The 21,208-nt window shown below is 35.7% G+C and overlaps 1 protein-coding gene across 9 annotated transcripts in view; it reads left to right on the top strand.

Annotated features, from left to right (window-relative positions):
* Tanc2 (tetratricopeptide repeat, ankyrin repeat and coiled-coil containing 2) overlaps positions 1-21,208 on the top strand; it is a 463,309-nt gene that overhangs the window by 25,583 nt on the left and 416,518 nt on the right. The window lies entirely within an intron of this gene.

Genomic DNA, 21,208 nt, shown 5'->3' with positions numbered 1-21,208 from the left:
AAATTACTACAAAAACAAGAAACAATAAAGACAAATAACAATAACAGAGAGCCCAAAACAATGTCAATATAGGCTTTCAAAATAAGGCAGTAGTAACATAATTAAGGTTCTTATTTTGCATGGTAATCTTCAAGAGTTCTTCATGTAACAGATATCAACTTGTAAAAGCGATCTAATCCTATGAATGCTAATTGTTTTGATCCAAGAATACAATTAGTAGTACAATCATCTTAGCTATCTTAACTGTGTATATACAAATTTATATCTTTTTTCTTTTCCCTTTCTTTTTTGCTCTATTTCCCTGAGTTAGATTTTCCCCTTCAAACAGATTCTTACTCTTTCACAATATTTATTGAGGAATTTGTGTCTCATTTACTCTTACAGTTTATTACATTAGGGAGACAAAATGGTATTTACACATGTGAGTTTGATTTATTTCACTTATGAGTATAGTCCATTTACCTATGAAATCCTCAATGTGATCCTTCTTTATAGCTGAGTAGTACTCCATTGTATAAAAGTACCACATCTTTTTTATCCATTCCTCAATTGATGGGCATTTAGGTTGTTTGTAAGATTTGGCTGTTACAAATTGTGCTGCTATAAACATGGGTGCACATGTATCACTATGATACGATGTTTTTATTCTTACAGGAATAGCCCAGAGTGGAATAGGTGGGTTAAATAGGACTTCCAATTGGAGCTTTTTGAGGAACCTCCAGACTAATCTCCACAGTGGTTGCAACAGTCTATACTTCTTGTAGAAGAGTTCCTTTTTCGCCGCAGCCTCTCCAGTATTTGTTGTTATTGGTTTTCTTGATCCTTGCCATTCTTTCTGGAGTGAGATGGAATCTCAGTTTTGTTTTAATTTGCATTTCTTTAATGACCAATGATGCTAAACATTTTTTCATGTATTTATTTGCTGTTTATATTTCTTCAGCTGAGAAGTGTGTATTCATCTATTCATCTCAGATGCCCAGTTTTGGATTGGGTCTTTGAATTTTGGGGTCTGATTTTTTTTAATTCTTTATATGTTCTAGACAGAAGTCCTTGGTCTGAGGAACAGTTGACTAAGATTTTCTCTCAGTTTGTAGATTTTGTTTTTACTCTGTTGGAGATTTATTTTGACATGCAAAACCTTTTCATAAGACGTGATCCCAGTTATTGATTCTGGGAAGTATTTTCCATGCAGTTTGATTTTTGTTCATGAATTCTCTGCCTACCCCTATATCTTCAACATTTTTACCTACTTTGTCTTCAGCAGATTTAGTGTTTCTGTTTTAATGGTGATAGGATTGGGTGTAGTTTTAGTTTTTGGCATATGGACAGTTAGTTTTTCCCATACTGCTTATTAAAGGACTATCTTTCTTCCAGTAAATGCGTTTGGCCCCTTTGTCAAAGATAAGATGGTTGAGTGTGTTTGTAGTTGTGGTTGCATTCAAATCATCCATTGATCTTCAGGTCTGTTTTTATTCCGGTACCATGCTTATTTTTATCACAGTAGCTTTGAGTAGATCTGTGAGTTACGCTAATGGTATTTTGATTGGAATTACATTAAATCTGTATAACAGTTTTGGGAGAATGGCCATTTTCACAAAGTCTGTTCTTACTATCTGTGCACAAGGAAAGTGTTTTCATTTTCTGAGATCCTCTTCTGTTTCTTTTTTCAGAGTACTATAATTTTCACTGAATAGATCTTTTACTTTGTCAGATTGATCCCTAAGTATTTCATTTTTTTGCATGCTGTTATAAAGGGTGTAGCCTCTTATTTCTCTCTAGAGTGAGTTTATTCTTTGTATACAGGAATGCTATTAATTTTTTTTATTTAAGGAGAAAAAAAGGGTACAAGTAATAAAAAATTTAAAAAATGAACAGTAAGAAATCACTAGTTAATAGATTACATATTCTCATCTTAGAAATAAGTTGTTCAAGTTACAAAATTAAAGCATATAAAGTGGACTTTCAAACAGTGAGAGTGCAAACAGTTTTGTTCAATGATCCAAAAAAACTCAGTAATATAGTTACCTATCTTATACACTTAAACATATATGCAGTTATAACCTTTAGAGCACTTTCTTTTCTTTTCTTTGTACAATGACAATTACTCATTTTGGGTTTTATTACTCCCACAGTTCTTATTACTTTTTTTGAAGAGAGTAAAACCAAATGTGACATATCAGAACAGAGTCAGTCAAATCAAAAGGATGGACATAATAGATAATGTAAAAACAAAATACAAGGTGATCAACAATGGTTACCATACTGCCTCGTGCTATTTTAAGAAGAATGGCCAGTTATAATAAAATTGAACAAAACAGTAAAGAATAAAACCAAAGCCTTGGAGACATTACAGGACTTTAAAAGAAGATAATAGTTAACCAGAATGGGCGTCAAAATGAATCTTACTGTCTTCACAGTTGTTGCCTATACTTTCGAACTTGGTACTATCAAGCAAAGCAGAATAGGGGAAAATCAGTCAAAACAAGATGGTGAGGGCAATACAGGGTTTCAAATCAAGTTAATAGGAAATCAAAGTAGGTTACTATACTATATCCTGCTATTTTTTATTTATTTTTCCCTTAACTAAAAAGATAAAAATACAAAAGTAAGTAATTAAAAAAAGGAGGGATTGAAATAAGAGAGGGCATAACAACAAAACAGTGCAGGTCAAAGCATAACCATTTAAGCAAAATAGTGTTTCACCACAAGATATCCTGACATAAAAATAGTTACCATAGTGTGTCTTTCCTTGAAACCTTTGAGTATAACTTTGTATACTGTAGCACCAAACATATTAAGACACTATAAAACCATTCAAGAGAATGACATTATTACAGGGTATTTAGAACCAATTAACAGAAAATGAACAATGCTTTCTGTATAATCTCCTTGTCTATAAAAATTTTTGCTGATATTATCATATGTAATAAAATCCAATAAGATACAACCTTTTAAGACCGATGGAGGCAGAAGAATACAAGTTTGATGGGACTTCAAAACAAGATGATACTAAATCGGCATTAGCTATTATGATGTCTTGTTTTCTCCAAAATAGCTGTTCCTAACATCCGATCTTCTGTGCCTCATTTCTGCTGAGCTCTTTTTCTGTCGTTTGTTGTCAGTTTGTCTTCTTCATTTTGCTTTCTGCTCCATTCATTGTGGCCTCTCTGCCACTATTTCTGGAATCTTGGTATTTTCCTTTTTTAGAATATCCTGCAGTATTCTCTGTAGAGTTGAATTGGTGTTTGCAAATTCCCCTAGTTCCTCTTTATCCTGGAAGCACCTTGTTTTTCCATCAATTTCTAGGACTGTTGTGTAGGATATACCAATCTTGGCTGGAGGTTATCTTTCAAAGCTTGACTTATTTCCCCCCATGCTCTTCGTGATTTGATAGTTTGTGCCGAGAAGTCTGCTGTAATTCTGATGGGTGTTCCCTTGTAAGTGATCTGTTTCTTGTCTCTGACAACTTTTAATATTCTGTTCTTATATTGGATTTCTGGAATTTTGATTATTATCTGCCTGGGTGTAGGTCTGTTTGTGTTGTAGGTGGCTGGGGTCCTGTATGCCTCATACATCTGAGTATCTTTACCATTTGCTAAATTAGGGAAATTCTCTTGGATTATTTCTGTGAATAGCTTTTGTAGTTCATTTGTTTGTGTCCCTCCTTCTTCTTTTATGTTCTTAATTCTTAAGTTATAGATCCTCTTATCATCTTCTAGCCTTTGTATTGTTGCTGCTTGTTTTTTTGTTATTTTTAAGAAGTTTTTCATTTCATGCTCCCATATTACAAATCTGCCCTCCAATTCAGATAATGTATCCTTAGTTTCTTTCAAGCTGTTATGCCAGTTTTCGATAGAGTTTTTAGTTTCCTGGTAATCTCTTTGAACCTGCTTCACATATTCTATTTTCTCCATGAAACAATTCTCCCCTTTTTTTCTATTCTTCAAATTCCACCATCTGTTTTTTCTTGGGTGGTGCTTAGCATTTCTCTAACTACTGTACATATATCTTGCTTCAGGTCATTAGTAACTTCATTCCTGAACTCGTTTATGAGGCTCTGGAGATAGCGCTTTATGTCTACTGGTGCCATGTCTGATACTGCATGTTTCTCAGGATTGGGGGCCAAGGACCCCTTCTTGTTGCTCACTCTTCCCATATTTTTGTTCCTTTTATACAAGCGTATATAGGAGGCCCAGTTTCTTTCTTTGTCGGTTACAGTTTGTTTGAATTGCACCGGCTAGGTGTTCCCGCCCACTGCAGTGTACTAGGGAGACACAGACCTGGGTAGCCTCTGCTGGGCCCGCCCCTCCAGGTCAACCTACTGAAGGCTTCACTGCTAGGGTGCACCTTCAGGTGCTGGGACCCTGTTTGGGCTAGCTTACTGGGTCTTAATCAGCAGTGTCACCCAAGCCAGGCACTCCCCACCAATCCCGCTTGAGAGGGGAATATGTGACTGATGTCACTGCAGTACCCTGTTCTGGCTGGTCTGCCTGGTCCTAGTATGTCCTTTGCTGAAGCCTCCTACTCTATGGAAGGGTCCTGGATCCACTCATCACCGCAGGTCGATGCAGGGTTCCCGGCCAGTCCCACTCTCAACTCCATTCACTGCTTCCCACTCTTAGAGCTTTTGCGCCTTTCTCCTTGCCGTGCCAATTGGGACGCAGCAGCGGCTGCAGAAAATTAAAATCGCGGCTTCCAGTGGTGCGGGCCCCAGCTTCCATGCTGAGACCTTATCTGTTCCTGTTATATCCCTGGGATTGTGTTTCCAGTTGGTTTCTCTTAGTTTCTCTCTGGGTCAGCAAAGTATATCTCCCCTTGCTTAGGACTTCTCACCTGGCACCATTCTTGGATTTTAAGTGTGGTTTGTCAGAGAGCCTCCGAAGCTGCTGCTATCTATCCGCCACGTTCTCCTGGAAGCAATGCTATTAGTTTTTGAGTGTTGAGTTTGTATCCAGCTATCTTACTGAATTTTGTTACTACTGAGAGGTCCTTAAGTGCAGTTTTTGGGACCTTGTATGTAGTATCAGGACATCTGTGAATAATGATAATTTAACTTCTTCTCTTATCCTTACTCCTTTTATTTCTTGCTCTAGTTTAATTGCTCTGGCTAATATTTCCAGCACTATATTGAATAGCAGTGCTGATAATGGACATCCTTGTCTTGTGCCTGATTTGAGGGTAAAGGGTTTTAGTTTTTGGCTGTTTAATATGATGCTTGCTGTTGGTTTGTCATAGATAGCTTTCATCATAATGAGGTAAAGACCATCTACATTGATTTTCTGTAAGGTTCTTGCCATGAATGAGTGTTTGACCTTATCAGGAAAGCTTTTTCTGCATCTATAGAAATGACCATGTGATTCTTATTTTTGGCTCTATTGATATGGTGGATTACGTTTATTGATTTATGTATATTGAACCATCCCTGTATTCCTGGGATGAATCCTACTTAGTCGTGATGTGTAATCTTCTTGAGATTTACTGCATTCTGTTTGCCAATATTTTATTGAAAATTTTTGCATCTGTGCTCATTAGGGAGATTGGCCTGTATTTCTCTTCTTTGGTTGGGTCTTTCTCAGATTTTGGTACTATTGTAATATTTGCTTCCAGGAATGAGTTAAAGAGAATTGTTTCCCTTTCAATTTCATTGAAGAGTTTGAGGAGTGTTGGCATTAAGTCTTCTTTGAATTTCTTGTAGAATTCCATAGTTATCTGTCTGGACCTGGGCTTTTCTTTGTTGGTAAGGATTTAATTACATTAATTGAAATTGGTTATTCAGCAGTTTTACATCTTCTTGACCCAGCTTTGGTAATTCATATGTTTCTAGGAATCTGTCCATTTCTTCTGTGTTATTGAGCCTATAAGAGTTATTTTCGAAATACGTATTGAAAATCTTCTGTATTTCCATCTGTAGTGATTCTGTAGTGATTTCACCCTTTTCATTCCTTATTGCATAAAGTTTTTTCTTTCCTTTTTAAAATAAGATTGGATAGGGGCTTATCAATTTTATTTATTCTTTCAAAGAACCAACTCTTTGATTCACTGATTCTTTACATTGTTTTCATAGTCTTTATTTCATTGATTTCTGCTCTGATCTAATGATTTCCTCCCTTCTTTTGGCTTTGGGCTTGACTTGCTCTTCTTTTTGTAAATGTTTGAGGTATAGTATCAGGTTGTTTATTTGCGCTTGTTCTGTTTTCCTTATGTGGGTATTCACCACAATGATTTTTCCTCTGAGGACTGCTTTCATTGCATCCCACAGGTTCCACTAAATTGTATTTGTTTGCTTTTAGATATTGTTTAATGTCTTCTTTAATTTCTTCTGTGACCCACTGATTGCTCAGGAGTGTATTTTTCAATTTCCCTGTGTTTGTGGGGTTTTTCAGTTTCTTTGTCCTTAATATCTAGTTTCATGGCTCTATGATGCGATAACATGCCTGGGATAATTTCAGTTCTTTTACATTTACTTAAGCATGTTCTGTTGGCTAGTATACAGTCTATTTTAGATAACGTTCCATGTACTGTTGAGAAGAATGTGTATTCTGATGTTGTTGGAACACTGTACCATGTCTGCTAGGTCCATTTGTTCACAGGGGTGATTCAGTCCTGTTATTTCTTTGATGATTTTCTGTCTGTCCCTTTGCTTCAGTGGCATGTTAAGGTCTCTTGTTATAATTGTGTTGTTGCTTATTTGATTTTTCATTTCTGTTAATATTTGGTTAGTAAAGCTTGGTGCTCCTGAATTTGATGCATATATATTTAAGGTTGTTATCTCTTCCTCTTGAAGTTGTCCCCTAACTACTATGTAGTGACCTTCTTCAACTCTTTGGATTATTCTTGGTTTGAAGTTCACATTGTCTGCAAACAGGATAGCTACCTCATTTTTGGGGGGTTCCTGTTGTATAAGTATTGTTTTCCATCCTTGACTTTTGGTCTCTGTGTTTTCTTTTAGGGTAGATGGGTTTCTTGTATATAGCATATGGTTGGATGTTGTTTCTTGATCCATTCTGCCAGTCTGTTTCTTTTAATTGGTGAGTTGAGACCCTTTACATTAATGGTTATAACTTATATATTGGTTTATTGTTGACATGTTATCTTTCTGCTGTTGTATCTTTACCTTTCCATTCTGTTTAATTGTCTGCCTTGCTTGGTGGTTTTTTCCTGTGTTTATCTAGAATGTCTTTCAGTATTTTTTGCGGGGTTGGTTTGGTGGTTATGATGTTCTTCAGCTGTTCTTTGTTGTGGAAATATCTTATTTCTCCATCCATTTTGGAGGACAGTTTTGCAGGGTGCCTCAGTCTGGGTTGGAAATCATTTTCCTTTAGGATATGAAATACTTCACTCCATGTTCTTCTTGACTTCATTGTTTGTGTTGAGAAGTCTGCTGTGATTCTGATAGGCTTTCCTTTATAGATAATCTGTCTCTTGTCTTTAACAGCATTTAATAATCTGTTCTTAACAGCAGTGGCTTTAGTCAGTTGTTTCTTTCCCAGACAGGATTGGTGGGGTGTGCTTGGCATGGGTCACGCTCCTGGCTGAGACCCAATAAGTTGTCCCAAACCAATTCCCTATGCACGGTGCACACTACCACAGTGAAGGCCTCACCAGGTTGACTGACCCGGGTCGGGGGCCAGCATATACCGCCCCTGTTTGCACCACAACAGCACACTGGTGCGGGCAGGACCTAGCCAGAGTGCTTCAGAAGAACCATAACCAACATAGAAAGTGCCTGGGACCTCCTCTATAAATCTGTATTGGAGAAACAAAAAATATGAGAAGAGGAAGCAACAGGAAAAAGTCCCCAACCCCCAATCCTGAGAATACTGATCCAGGAAAAGTTTGGGGACAGCAGCCATGCAATATCAGACACGGCAACAGTGGACATAAAGAGATATCTTCAGGACTTCATAGAAGAGTTCAAAAGTGAAATATTTAACCAAGGCAAAGCAAGATATAAATAGAAATAAATAGATTAATAAAAGAAATGCTAAGCACCTCTCAAGAAGACACAGATAGAAAAGATGGAGGAACACAAAAAAAATGAGAGAATCATTTGATGAAAAATATAAAGAAAACATAGATACATGAAGCAGCTTCAAATAGACTACCAGGAAATTAAAAATTCGATTGAAAGTTGGCAAAACTGCTTGAAAGAAACTAACGATTGATTATCCAAACTGGAAGATAGGTTTGCAGTGTGGGGTCATGAAAGAAAAATTTCTTAAAAATAACAAGGAAACAAGCAGTAACAATACAAAGGCTAGAAGATGACAAGAGGATCTATAACTTTTTTTTTTTTGTCTTTTTCCTTTTTATCGGTACCAGGGATCGAACTCACGACTGCCTGCTTGCAAGGCAGGCGCTTATGCCGCTGAGCTAAATCCCCAGCCCCGAGGATCTATAACTTAAGTCTAAAGAATGTGAATGAAGAAGCAGGGGTACAAACAAAGGAACTACAAAGGCTATTCACAGATATAATTAAGGAAAACTTCCCAAACATAGGAAAAGGAAATGATACTCAGATCTATGAGACATACAGAATCCAGCCACCTACAATCAAAACAGAGCTACACCCAGGCATATAATAATCAAGATCCCAGAAATTCAATATAAGAACAGAATATCAAAAGCTGTGAGAGACAAGAAACAGATTACTTATAAAGGAAAACCCATAAAAATCACTTCAGACTTCTCAACACAGACCATCAAATCAAGAAGAGGTTGGAGCAAAGTATTCCAAGCCCTGAAAGAAAATAACCTCCAACACAGATTGATATACCCTGATAAACTGTCTCTAGAAATTAATGGAGAAACAAGATGCTTCAAAGACAAAGAGGAACTGAGGGAATTCGAGACCACCAATCCAACTCTACAGAGAGTACTGAAGGACATTGTAGAGAGAGAGTAAAGTATCAGGATTCCAGGAACAGTGGCAGAGAGGCTTCAGTGAATGGAGCAGAAAGTGGAATGAAGAAGACAAACAGACAACTAATGGAAAAAGAGCACAACAGAAATGAGGCAGAGAAGGTTGGCTAATCTCTAGTATAGATGATCTTGATATACTAAATAAAAAAAAATCACAGGCAGAGTAAATCAGGAGGTAGGATCCACCTAGATGCTCTTTATAGGAAACATAATTAACCTGAAAAAGGGTATATGGACCCAAAATCAAATATGATAAAACAATGCTCTATGTGACAGGGAATCAGAGAGCAATAGGGGCAACTAGACCAGTATTTGTGGATAGATTGGAAAGACAGGCTTTAATAGGCAAAGGAATACAAGTAGAGGTTAAGTCCAGGAGGGAGAAGGTTTGGAACCACTTAGGTAAATAGCAGGTTGCCTCCGCCATTTAAAACCGAGGGTGTTGGTGAGACCCCAAAATGCACAGTGCATCCTAGGGGAGTGAAAGGGGAGGAATAGTCTTAAAAAAGATGGTAGACTATATTGTTAATAGTGTATTGGGAATCAGAACACCATATTATTTACACCACTCTGCTTAGATAGAATTTATTCTATCCCAGTTTGTCTACATGCTCTAGATCTGAGGGCACAGACAGCTATCCCAAAAATATCAGGCTGGAACACAGTAATCATCTTTAATTTCCTATTAACATAATCTGGAGCCCTGTATAATTTATACTGTTTTATCATGACTGATTTTAGTTAAATCTGGTTTGTTCGATTGCTGTTTGTTATCGACAGATTTTATTCAAAACTGTTATGATTAATAGTATCAAGTCTGAGGTTATAGGCAACTACACTGAAAATGACAAGATTCACTGTGATACCCATTCTGGTTTGATTACCATCTGTTTTTGTAGTTTTACACTATCTACAAAGTTGTGTTTTTATTAATACTGTTGTGTACTGATATATTCAATTATACTCTATCTGATGATATAGCCAATTCTATTGAAGATAACAAGAGACAACACAGTAATCATGGTAGAATTCCTTGTACAGCGGCTTTATGTCTTTTTTGTTTTATGTGTTTATAGGAATATGCTTGTCCTGCTTTGTTTTATTTCTCCCTCTAATATAGAAAGGATAGAAATACATGTTAAGACTCATGCATGCATAGAACATATAAACAGTTTATGAGAACTGAGCTTATGACATATAATGAAATGAACAAATACTTTGAAGAAAAAAAGACACTATAGTACCCAGTGCTGATCCCAGAGGGTCATGATGTGAAATCCTCCAATACTATTATTCTTTGTTCAGAGTGATTTTAGCCTGTTTTGGTTTGTTTAATCTCAACATAAATGAAGATATCGATAACTGCATGTATGTTTTAAGTGTACAGGATTGATAACCATATTTCTAAGTTTTTGTTGGATAGTTGAACAGAACTACTTGCGGTCTCGCTGTTTGAATTCCCACTTTGTATGCTTCACTTTTGTGTCTTGAAGAACTATTTGTAAGAGGACAATATGTAAACATCAACTAGTGATTTCTTACCATTTATTTTGTCTTTGAAAATATGTATTATTTCTACCCATTGTTTTGTTTAGTCTTTTTTTTTTTTTTTCTTTTTCCTTTTTATCGGTACCAGGGATCGAACTCACGACTGCCTGCTTGCAAGGCAGGCGCTTATGCTGCTGAGTTAAATCCCCAGCCCCCCCCTTTTTTTCTTTAGTCTTTCTTTAAATAAAATTCAAAACAATAACTCTGTTCTTATGTTGGATTTCTGGGATGTTGATTATTATATGTCTGGGTGTAGTTTTGTTTTGCTTATGGCTATGCTTCACTGATCTATGTGTTTCCATTCTCATGTTTGGGAAATTTTCAGCTCTTCTGTAAATAACCTGTTGATAGCATGTGTGTTGTCACTTTCTGTTTATCCCTATCAGTGTTAAGTTGTTTTTCTTTGCATCATTTTGCAGCTGTTGAATTGTTATTTCCTGATTCTTTGTTATTTTTAAAAGATCTTTCTTTTTCTATTTACTAGCTACAATCTTGTCTTTGAGGTCTGAAATTTTTCACTTTCGTTGAGGTGGGTTTGCCAACTTTCAATGGAATTTTGATTTCCTGTATATCTGATTTCCTGTATATCTCTTTGAATCTGTTTCATGCATTCCGTTTTTCTTATATTGTTCATTCAGGATTTCCATCTTTTTGCATTGTTCCTCTAATTTTTTAAGTATATCTTCTTTAGATGTATTCAGCATTTCTTTCATTACGCTTAGCATTTATTTTGTTACCTGGGAGATTGTTTCTTATCTGAGTTCTTTTATAGCTTCCCGTAATTGTTTCTTTACTTCAGTTATTATCATTTCATGAATTTCAGGTGTATGGCTTATATTTTCTTCTGTGTCCATGTCTCCTAGGCTTGATTGGGTTAGGCTGGAAGTGTGAGATTGCATTTTGCTTTTGTTTTGTCATTTTCCTATATTTCCATGTTTTGAGTTATGTTCCAAAGCCTCCCTCTGCACAGGGAATCACCTCATGCACTTGCCACTCACAGAGCAGGCAATTGCTATCCTCTTGGAGGTTGCTGGGCATGGTCCAGTTAGGCCTATGGGCACCTCCTGTGGGTCCTCAGGTGATTTGTGATGCTGGCGGAGGTCTTATGAGCTGGAGGTTGTAGTGTGTTGGGAATCACCTCATACACCTTTGGCTCCCAGGGCAGAATGGAGGTTGTTGGGCGTGGCCCAGTTAGACCCACAGGGACTCCCCTACATTCTCTCCTGATTTGGGACACTGGGCAGGGTTCTTACTGGCTGGGAGCAATGTTCCAGAGGTTCGCCCATGCGCTGGGAATCACCTGGCGCAGATTCGTCTCCCAGAACAGAATGTCCTTATTACTTTTAATAGATCTTTCCTTTCCTGTTCACTTGTTGCAATCTTTTCTTTGAGGTCTGAAAGTCTACCTTCACTTTTATTGAGGCAATTTTGCCAGCTTTGGATGGAATTTTGATTTCCTGGATATTTCTTTGAATCTGTTTCATGCATTATGTTTCTTATATTGTTCATTCAAGGTTTCCATCTTTTTGCAGTGCTTTTCTAGTTTTTTAAAACTGTGTCTTCTTTAGATGTGTTCAGAATTTCTTTTATTACGTTTATCATTTCTTCTTTTACCTGGGAGATTATGTGTGATCTGAGTTCCTTTACAGCATCCTGGAGTTGTTTCTTTACTTTAGTTGGTATTATTTCAGAAGTTTCAGGCTTACATTTTCTTCTATGTCTATGTATCCTAGGCTTGTTTGGGGTGGGCTGGAAGTTTGAGATTGCAGTTGGCTCTTTTGTTTTGTCATTTTCCTGTATTCCCCTGCAGAAGCTGAATGGAAGGTCTCAGTGATTCCTGGGTTGAGAATATCTGTCCATACCACAGGGAGTTTCCTCAGTTAAGTGGAGAATGTTATTCAGGCCTTACCAGGTCCCTAATGGTACACATAGGCTCCTCACATGTGGTGTATGCACTGGGCAGGCCTTCAGCACATTCTACATTATACTCTGAAGCTCCCTGGCTATGTAAGGTTCCTGGGCAGGAAGCTATCAGGTTCTGAGTGGCATACCAAGGCTGAACAGCTAGATGACGTATGCTATGCAGGCTTTTAGCTCATGCTGCATGGCACACCAAAGCTCCACAGCTGCTTAGGGTCACTAAGTGGGACACTATCAGGTTCTGAGTGACATGCTGAGTTTGTATGGCTGGATGGGATTCGCTGTGCAGGCTTTCAGTTTGCGAAACAGAGCTCAGGCAATTCCCCTGGTCATTTGGGGTTGCTGGGCAGGGCCCAACCAGGCCCAGAGGAACCTACCAAAGGTCCCCTGGTGATTGAGGACATTGGGCATGGCCCTGCCAGGCTCCAAGTGACATGCTGAAGTTGCACAGCTGGATGGAGATCATTGTGCAGGCTTTTGGCTCTACCCTGGAGTTTTCTTTTTTGATCAGGTCCTTCTGACCAAAAACCTGTGGTTTGGTATGAGAGTAATACTTGCTTCAAGAAATGAATTTGGTTATATTGCTTCTCTTTGAATTTCATGAAAGAGATTCAGCAATAGTGGTATTATATCCTCTAAATTTCTTGTAGAATTCAACAGTGAGTCCATCAGGACTTGAATTTTTCTTTGTTGTAAGTTTTTAATTATATTTTCAAATGCATTGCATTATTTAGAATTTTTGACTTTTTATCGGTACCAGGGATCGAACTCATGACTGCCTGCTTGCAAGGCAGGTGCTTATACCACTGAGCTAAATCCCCAGCCCCCTATTTAGAATTTTTGTATCTTCTTGATTCAGCTTGGGGTAGTTAATATATATGTAGGAATCTGTCCATTTCTTCTTCATTTTCATCTTATTATGTTCTCAAGTAGGTATGGATGATTGTTCAGATTTCTGTAGGATCCTTTGTGATTTTACCCTTTGTATCCCTAATTGCATGAATTTAAGTCTTGTCTTTCTTCTTTTTGTTAAGGTTGGCTAAGGGCTTCTTAATTTTAATCTTATTTATTTAACCAACTCTTCAATTCATTGATTCTTTGTATTTTTCCTCAGTCTCTGTTGCATTAACTTTTGCTCTTTATAGTTTACTTCCTTATATGAGCTCTGTGTTTGATTTTTTATCCTTCTCATACTATTTTCTAGTTGTTGGTTCCCTGTCCTTCCTATCTGTTTAATTACCTGACCTGTGGTAGCTTCTATTGGTGTTCTTGTAATTGTGGTCTTTGTTTTCTCTTTTTAAACTATTCTTCAGAGTATTTTGGAGAAATGGTCTGTGCTTATGAATTTCTTCAGTTTTTTGTCATGGAAGTATCTTATTTCTCTACTGATTTTGAGAGATAGTTTTGTGGAGTATATCAATCTGGGTTGAAGGTGGTTTTTTCTTAGGGCTTGAAATATGTCACTCCAAGCTCTCCTTGATTTGAGGGTTTGTGTTAAGTCTGCTATGATCCTCATGAATTTTCTTCCATAGGTGATTTGAACAACATAAATATCAACATCATAGATAAATATTATAAGAGTCTAAGACAGGCAAGAGTTTGAAGTATGGCTAGAATTTTTTTTGATTTTTCTCCAGATAAAATTTTGAACTATGTCTGGAATTCATCCTGTATGGTTCCCATTGTTCTGGTTGTTTCAAGATGTTTTTATTCGCCATTAAAGCTTATACCATATCTATTTTTTACTAGATTGAAGATACTGCTTTTATTTTCTTTTATTACAGTGGTAGAGACTGATCCCAGGGCCTCACAAGTGCAGAGCATTATCACTTGAGATACATCCTGAGCCCTACTAGGTTAATATTAAGATAAATTAAGTCTTTTTTTTTTTTTTTTTTTTTTTTTCTGTATTAGCAATCAAACTCACAACCTTGCACTTGCCAGGCAGGCTCTGTGTTGCTGAGATAAATTAAGTCTTGACTCCATTATGTATTCATTTACTTACAAGTATTAAGAGCCAAGTGTTACAATCTCCATATTGTACTATAAATTAGACATCGAGGAGAAAAAGGAAAAGTAGACCATTATATAAATTATAAGGAATTTAATGTGGACAGTGATATATAAACTAAGGAAATAACTGGCTGTGGTGGCTCAAGCTTGCAGTCCTATTACTTAGGAGAGGGAGGCAGGATGATTGCTACAACTTGAAGGCTAGCCTGGGCTACAAAGTGTGTTTAAGGCCGGCCTGAACGACATAGGAAAACCCTATCTCTGTACAAACAAATAAACACTGAAAGAAATATAAATTCAATATGTATTTTTTTGCATGTCATGTGTATTAAGCCTTACCTTTGGTTTTAAGGCTTTATGTGTATAAAGCTTTACCTTTTGGCAACAATGAATTAAGCTATTTCAGTGTGCGTGTAGGGGGGACTGACATCAATCAAGCAAACCAACTGATGTATATATTTTTTTAAATTTTTTAAGACAGAGTCTCACGATGTTGTTTAGGCTGGCCTTGAACTCACAATGTAGCCCAAGCTGGTGTTTTACTCATGGCAGTTGTCCTGTCTCAGCTTTCCAAGTGCTGAAATTACAGGCATGTGCCACCATGCCTGACTGATACATTGCCATTAATTCTGTTCAAAATATTTTCCTTTGCTTCAAACACTTACCTCATCATTCTTGCCACTTTCTAAAGCAGTTCTGAAAGTCTTTTGTGTCTTTAGTTGTGTTGTAGTAGGTGCCTCTATGTCTTTAGTCAGTTCAAAACATTTACCTTTTATGGTCATTTTAATTTGGTGAAGAGCCAGAAGTTGCATGGTGCTAGATCTGGTGGTAAGGTGAAGCTGAATAAAGCAGATGAGGACACATTGTAATGTTTTTATGAGCCCGCTTTTTCATTGGATGGCTTTCGGGAGTGACATTCATTATATTTTTGATTTTTCATGAAGGAGGATTTCCAGAAAACTCGTCATTTGTAGGAAAATAGATATGCCTTGAGACTATAATGTTAAGTGAAGTAATCCAGACATACAAGCTTGAATACTGTATATATTTTATATCAGGAATCCAATATATAAAGTGCAAAATAAATGACTCACAGTAGGAAAAAAAAAGAGAGAAAAAAGTTATAATCAAGTGTACCTTGATTTAATATAAATGTCTATAAATGTATTTGTTTGACCTGTTAGTCTGGCTCTTTATCTGTATTTATGATAATTAACTTAATAAGTACTTACAAAATAAGCAAATGAATCTGATGCTGACAAAAAAGAAAAAAAATTTAAAAGTGGAGGCAGAGAGGAAGGGAAACAAAGAATTGAGATATGTGTATGTACCAGTTCCCTACAATGAATGTAAATTATGTACTGCAAACATGTACTAATAAAATTTTTAAAGATTTAAAATTGTGGTACCAGTTTTACTATTATCATATATAATATATTATAATTTCTCAAATAATACATTTAGGGATAGTTACATGTTAGGTATTTATTTATCCTTGGTTTTCTGATAAACTGCTATATTTTTCCACATAGTGATTATACCATTTTGTACTCCAAAAACAATGTATTGATGATTACGTCACTGTCCATCCTGGTCAATATTTGATATTATGGTAGTTCATGGGGGCTGGGGATTTAGCTCAGCGGCATAAGTGCTTGCCTTGCAAGCAGGCAGTCGTGAGTTCAATCCCCGGTACCGATAAAAAAGAAAAAAAAAAAGAGATAGTTCATCTGGTAGGAGTATAGGTGGTAACTGATTGTAGTTTGTTTCCCTAATGACAAACAATATTGACTCCTTTTAATGTTGATAATGCTTATTAATTAGTTTACTTTTAACAAATTCCTATTTAGATCCTTGCCATTTGAAAATTTGTCTATTATTTAATTGTATGTAGGGTTTTTTTGATATGTGTTCTTTATATGTTAGATATGTATTTTGTGAATAATTTCTCTTTATGGCTTATGTATTTTCTTAGTGACATCTTTTGGTGAGTAGATGTCTTAGTATTTTTAGTGAACGTTGAGTACATTAATTTTTTTCTTACATGGTTATTACTGTATTTCTGTATTTAAAGACCTTTTTGCATGCTTCTAAATAATGAAGATATTGTCTTTAAAAAAGTTTGTAATTTTAGCTTTTAGTGGTACTTGATTTAATTTTCAAGTATAGTGTGAGGTATAGGCCAAAGCTAATTTAAAAAAAGAATAATGTATCTCTTCCTCTATAATTTTGTAAGGCTTTCCTTTGTTAATGACTTTTTTGAATAAGTAATGGTCATATAAGTATAGGTCTTTTATGGAACTATATTCTTTTTAATTGATCTACTTATGAATACTTGCATTGTTACCATACTGTGATGATGACAGGAGCTTTAGAGTAAATCTTGAATTCAAGCAGTATTAGTGTTGCAGCATTTTTGCTGATATCTAAGATTATTTTTTGTATTGTCACATGCATTTTAGAATCAGCTTCTCAGTTTCTATCAAAGTAAAAACAAACTTGTTAGAATTTGATTGGCATTGTGTTATCTCTTTAGAACAATTTGAGAATTGACATTTTAATCTTTTCTTTTCTTTTTTTTTTTTTTTTTTTTTTTTTCGGTACCGGGGATCGAACTCGCGACTGCCTGCTTGCAAGGCAGGTACTTATGCCATTGAGCTAAATCCCCAGCCCCGACATTTTAATCTTTTCAATCAATGATGTCTCCACTTAGGTTATCCATTTGTTCATTCATTCATTCATTTATTCATGTATGCAGAACCTGAGGTTGAACAAAGGGCTTTTGCATTGAGCTATGAGTCTATCCCTTTTTCATTTTCTAGTTTGAGAGAAATTTTTGCTAAATTGCTAATTTGCCCATGCCAGGCTCAAACTTGTGATCTTTCTGTTTGATCCTCCCAGAGTGCTAAGATTTTACAGATGTTTGCCATCACAACCAGCTACACATTGTGTAATTTTCAGTCTTTTGTGAAAGATTTTTAAAAACATTTGTGTTTGTGAATAATATTGACGTACAGTTTTCTTAATGGTGATCTTTTTTTTCTTTTTGGGTGCTGGGGACCTAACTTAGGACCTTGTGCTTCCCAGGCAGGTGCTTATGCTGCCCTAACCTACAGTTTTCTTAAGTCTTAGGTTTTGGAAGTAATGCTGTGCTGCCTTCATAAAATGTGTTATAAAGTCTTCTTTTGGGTTTTATTTAATTAAAAACTTTTTTTATTTTAAAGAGAATAAAACAAAACTGAACAAAGCAAATCAGAATGATGCAAGCAGCATAGCATTTCAAAAGGAAACAACAGGATATCAACAGTAGCTACCATAATGTCTCTGTTTTCTTTGAAATAGTTGACCATACCTTCACACACAATAATATCAAACATAACAAAATAGTATAAAACCAATCAAAAGAATGAAAGCATTACAGGATTTCAAAACCAATAACAGGAAAGGAACAATCGTTACTATAGTACCTCATTTTCAAAAAAGTTGTCCGTACTATCATACCTAATAAAACTAAATAAAACACAACAGAATAGTACCAATCAAAAAAGAACATTTATAAAACTGTTATTTGTTCCTTAAAACTTGATGACATTCATTATTCACCAACAGGTATGATCCTTTAGCTGTCTTCGTGGGAAGAAGAGTTTGATAAATTCAATTTCTTTAGTAGAGATAGGGCTATTTCAAAAATTTTATTCAACCTTGCATCAGTTTTGGTAAGTTTTATTTTTAAAGAATTTGTCCAATTTATATGGAATGTTGCATTTATTCAAAATGTTATTTTTTTTAAAGCCTTAAGGATCTAAAATGATGTTCCCTATTTAGTTTCTAATACTGGTTTTCAATTCTTGTCTTCTTCCTCTTTTTCTCTTTTCTTCTTCATCATCTTCTTCTCCCTCTTCCCCTTCCTGTCTCTGCCTCTCTCTCTTTTCACTTCCCGTCTGCTCTCTCCTTCTCTTCTTCCCCTTTTTTTTTTCCTGTTCCTCCTCTTCCCCTCTCTGCTGTCCCTTTCCTCTTCAACCTTCCTCAGGTTGAACTCAGGGCCTTCTTGAGTTACATCTCGAGTCCCCCCTCCCCTTCTCTCAAGGTCTTCTTCCTAAATTGTCCTTTGTGATCCTCTTGTCTCAGCCTCCCAGAAGGCTGAGATTATAGGTGTATGCCACCATACAAGCTTCTTTTTTTAGTATAATACATTTAAGCAATAAATTCACTTACAGTCATAACTTTAGTTCTATTGTCTGAGTTTCTGTATGTCACTTTTAAATTTTCATTCATTACAAATCTTTTAAAATTTCAATTAGCATTTATTTACTTTTTTTAAACTCATGGGTCATTCAGAAGTATATCATTTAACTATCAATTCATAGGAATTTTCTGGATTTAAAAAAATTATTGACTCTAATTTAATTGCATTGTAGTATAATAAGAAATATTTCAGATTTTTGAAATTTGTTGAGACTTGCTTTATGGCCCCAAATATTGTTAATTTTATTATATGTTTTGTATATATTTGGTATATTCTGTGTTCATTTGGGAGAGCATTTTATGTATGCTTGTGTATAATGTGCGGTCAGTTCATGTGTAGTTCAAATCTTTTTTTTTTTTCTTTTCTGCCTCATACTGTAGCTCTTGGCAAAGGTGTATTAGTTTTGTAGGTTTTTCTGTCACCATTTAATCTTGCACTTTTATACATTATCTATGTTCAAATTTTGTTACTTGGTTGTTGTAATTTTGTTTGAGCATTCAGATTTAGAATTAGGGTACTGAACCCAGGGCTATATATATGCCAGGCAGATACTTTCTCAACTGTACCTCCAGTCCCTTTCTTTGGTAATGCTTGTTGTCTTCAGTGGACTTTACCTGATAATGATATAGCTGTGTAACTTCCTTTTACTATAGTTGGTCTTTGCATGGCATATCTTTTTCCATTATTTTATAATCACTTTTCCTTTATCTATAGTGTTTTACTGTATTTAACATAATAATGGATATAATTTGAGTTTAAATCTACCATCTTACTGTTTGTTTTATATTTTATCCAATTGTACCATGTTCCTTTTTCTCTGATGTTCTTTTGTCTTTGGTTATCAAATTTTAAATTATTTTTCTCTTCAGTTAATATTAGTGTTTCTTTTAGATATTGAGTGTATGAATTTTTGAGTTATTGAAGCCTGATACAAATTCTAGCTTCTGCTATTTCTAGACAAAAAAAGATACCTTAGAAACTTTAATTCTTTACTTTGCTTCAGTCTTTTAGGTGGTGTTGCTATTTTTAAGTCTATATGTACTTTAAAAATAGTCAGGCATGGTGGCACAGGCCTGTAATCCCAGTATTGGAAAGGCTGAGGCAGGTAAATCACTTCAAGTTCAAGGCCATCCTGGGCTACATAATGAGCTCAGGGCCAGCCTCAACTCTACTACATAGAGAGACCTTGTATCAAAAAATCAAAAAAGAAACAAGTTAAAGACTTGATTGGGAGCTGGGGATTTAGCTCAGTGGCATAAGCACCTGCCTTGCAAGCAGGCGGTCAGCGGTCATGAGTTCAATCCCTGTTACCAACAACAACAAAAAAATCTGCATGATTCCGAATTAAAGAGGTAATTTTAGGGGCTGGAGATTTAGCTGAGCGGCATAAGTGCCTGCCTTCCAAGGAGGCAGTCATGAGTTTGATCCCCGGTACCGATAAAAAGGAAAAAGACAAAAAAAAAAAAGAAAAAAGAAAAGTTAAAGTATCGTTTTTTTTTTTTTTCTGTTCAAAGCTTGTCATTTTTGTTTCTTTTAGTATTAAATTCTTTGTTTTTGCACCTGAAATTACCTGTATTTCATTTCTGTTTTTCAAGGATTTAAGAAAAATTAAAGGATAGATTTCCTGTTTGGTACCTATTTTCTTTCAGAATTTTAAAGAAATCATTCCATTATATTCTACGATTTGTCACTTCTGATAAAGTCATATGTTGTTCATTGCTGCTTTTAATGTGTTCAGGTTTTTTATGTAGCAGTTGTAGAGATTTTTTCTAGTATGACTTTAGTTTTAGTAATTTGGCTGTGATTTGCTTGATGTTGATGTTTTTCTTTACATTTATTCTTATGTTTTATTATAGGCCTTATAAAGAATGACTGTATCATCAATGCTAGAAAATTCTTCATTTTTATCATTTTAATTCTTCCTAAATTTCTCACTCCTTCTGATATATATATATATTTCACACACATTTGCATACACTTTTTAGTGGATTCCGTTATCTTCTATATTTTTAACCTTTATTTTCTGTGCTTTGGTTAGTTTAGATTTTATCTGTTGGCCTGTGTTCTACTTCATGTTTGCTTTGTGCAGCTTAGTGGATACCCCAAATACTAATAATAGTTTTGGGAACTGCTGTGAAAAAGAGCAAAGCTGTAGGACCAATTGTTGGAACAGTCTTTGGGGGAATATAGAGTTGCACTTTATTTCTGGATAGGACACACTAAAATATTTTGAAAATACAGTAAAAGTTGTTGAGAGGATGAGAGATGTTTTCTAGACTACAACTGAAAGGATTTTCCTTTGATAGGGGTAGAATGTAGAAAAGGTTAGTCACTGATTTGTGTATGTCGGTAGTCTTGTGAAATGAAATTTCCTTTAGCTTGCTGACAGAAAATCTGCAGGTCGTGTAAGTTGGAGGGCGAGGACATTAACGGAATTAATTGAGTGTGGAGTGAAAGATGGAGGCGATAGGGAGCACGGACAGATGAAGAAAACTGTCTCAAGAATGGATTCAAGAAAAAATAGACTGTATTTATAGCTACCTAATCATTTTTAAAAAT

Source organism: Cavia porcellus, unplaced genomic scaffold (genome assembly GCF_034190915.1).
Source record: "Cavia porcellus strain 051 isolate PalLab524CR breed Dunkin Hartley unplaced genomic scaffold, mCavPor4.1 scaffold_32, whole genome shotgun sequence".
NCBI classification, from domain to species: domain Eukaryota; kingdom Metazoa; phylum Chordata; class Mammalia; order Rodentia; family Caviidae; genus Cavia; species Cavia porcellus.
Note: the sequence above shows the minus strand (reverse complement) of the source record. Positions and strands in the feature narration are given on the sequence as shown.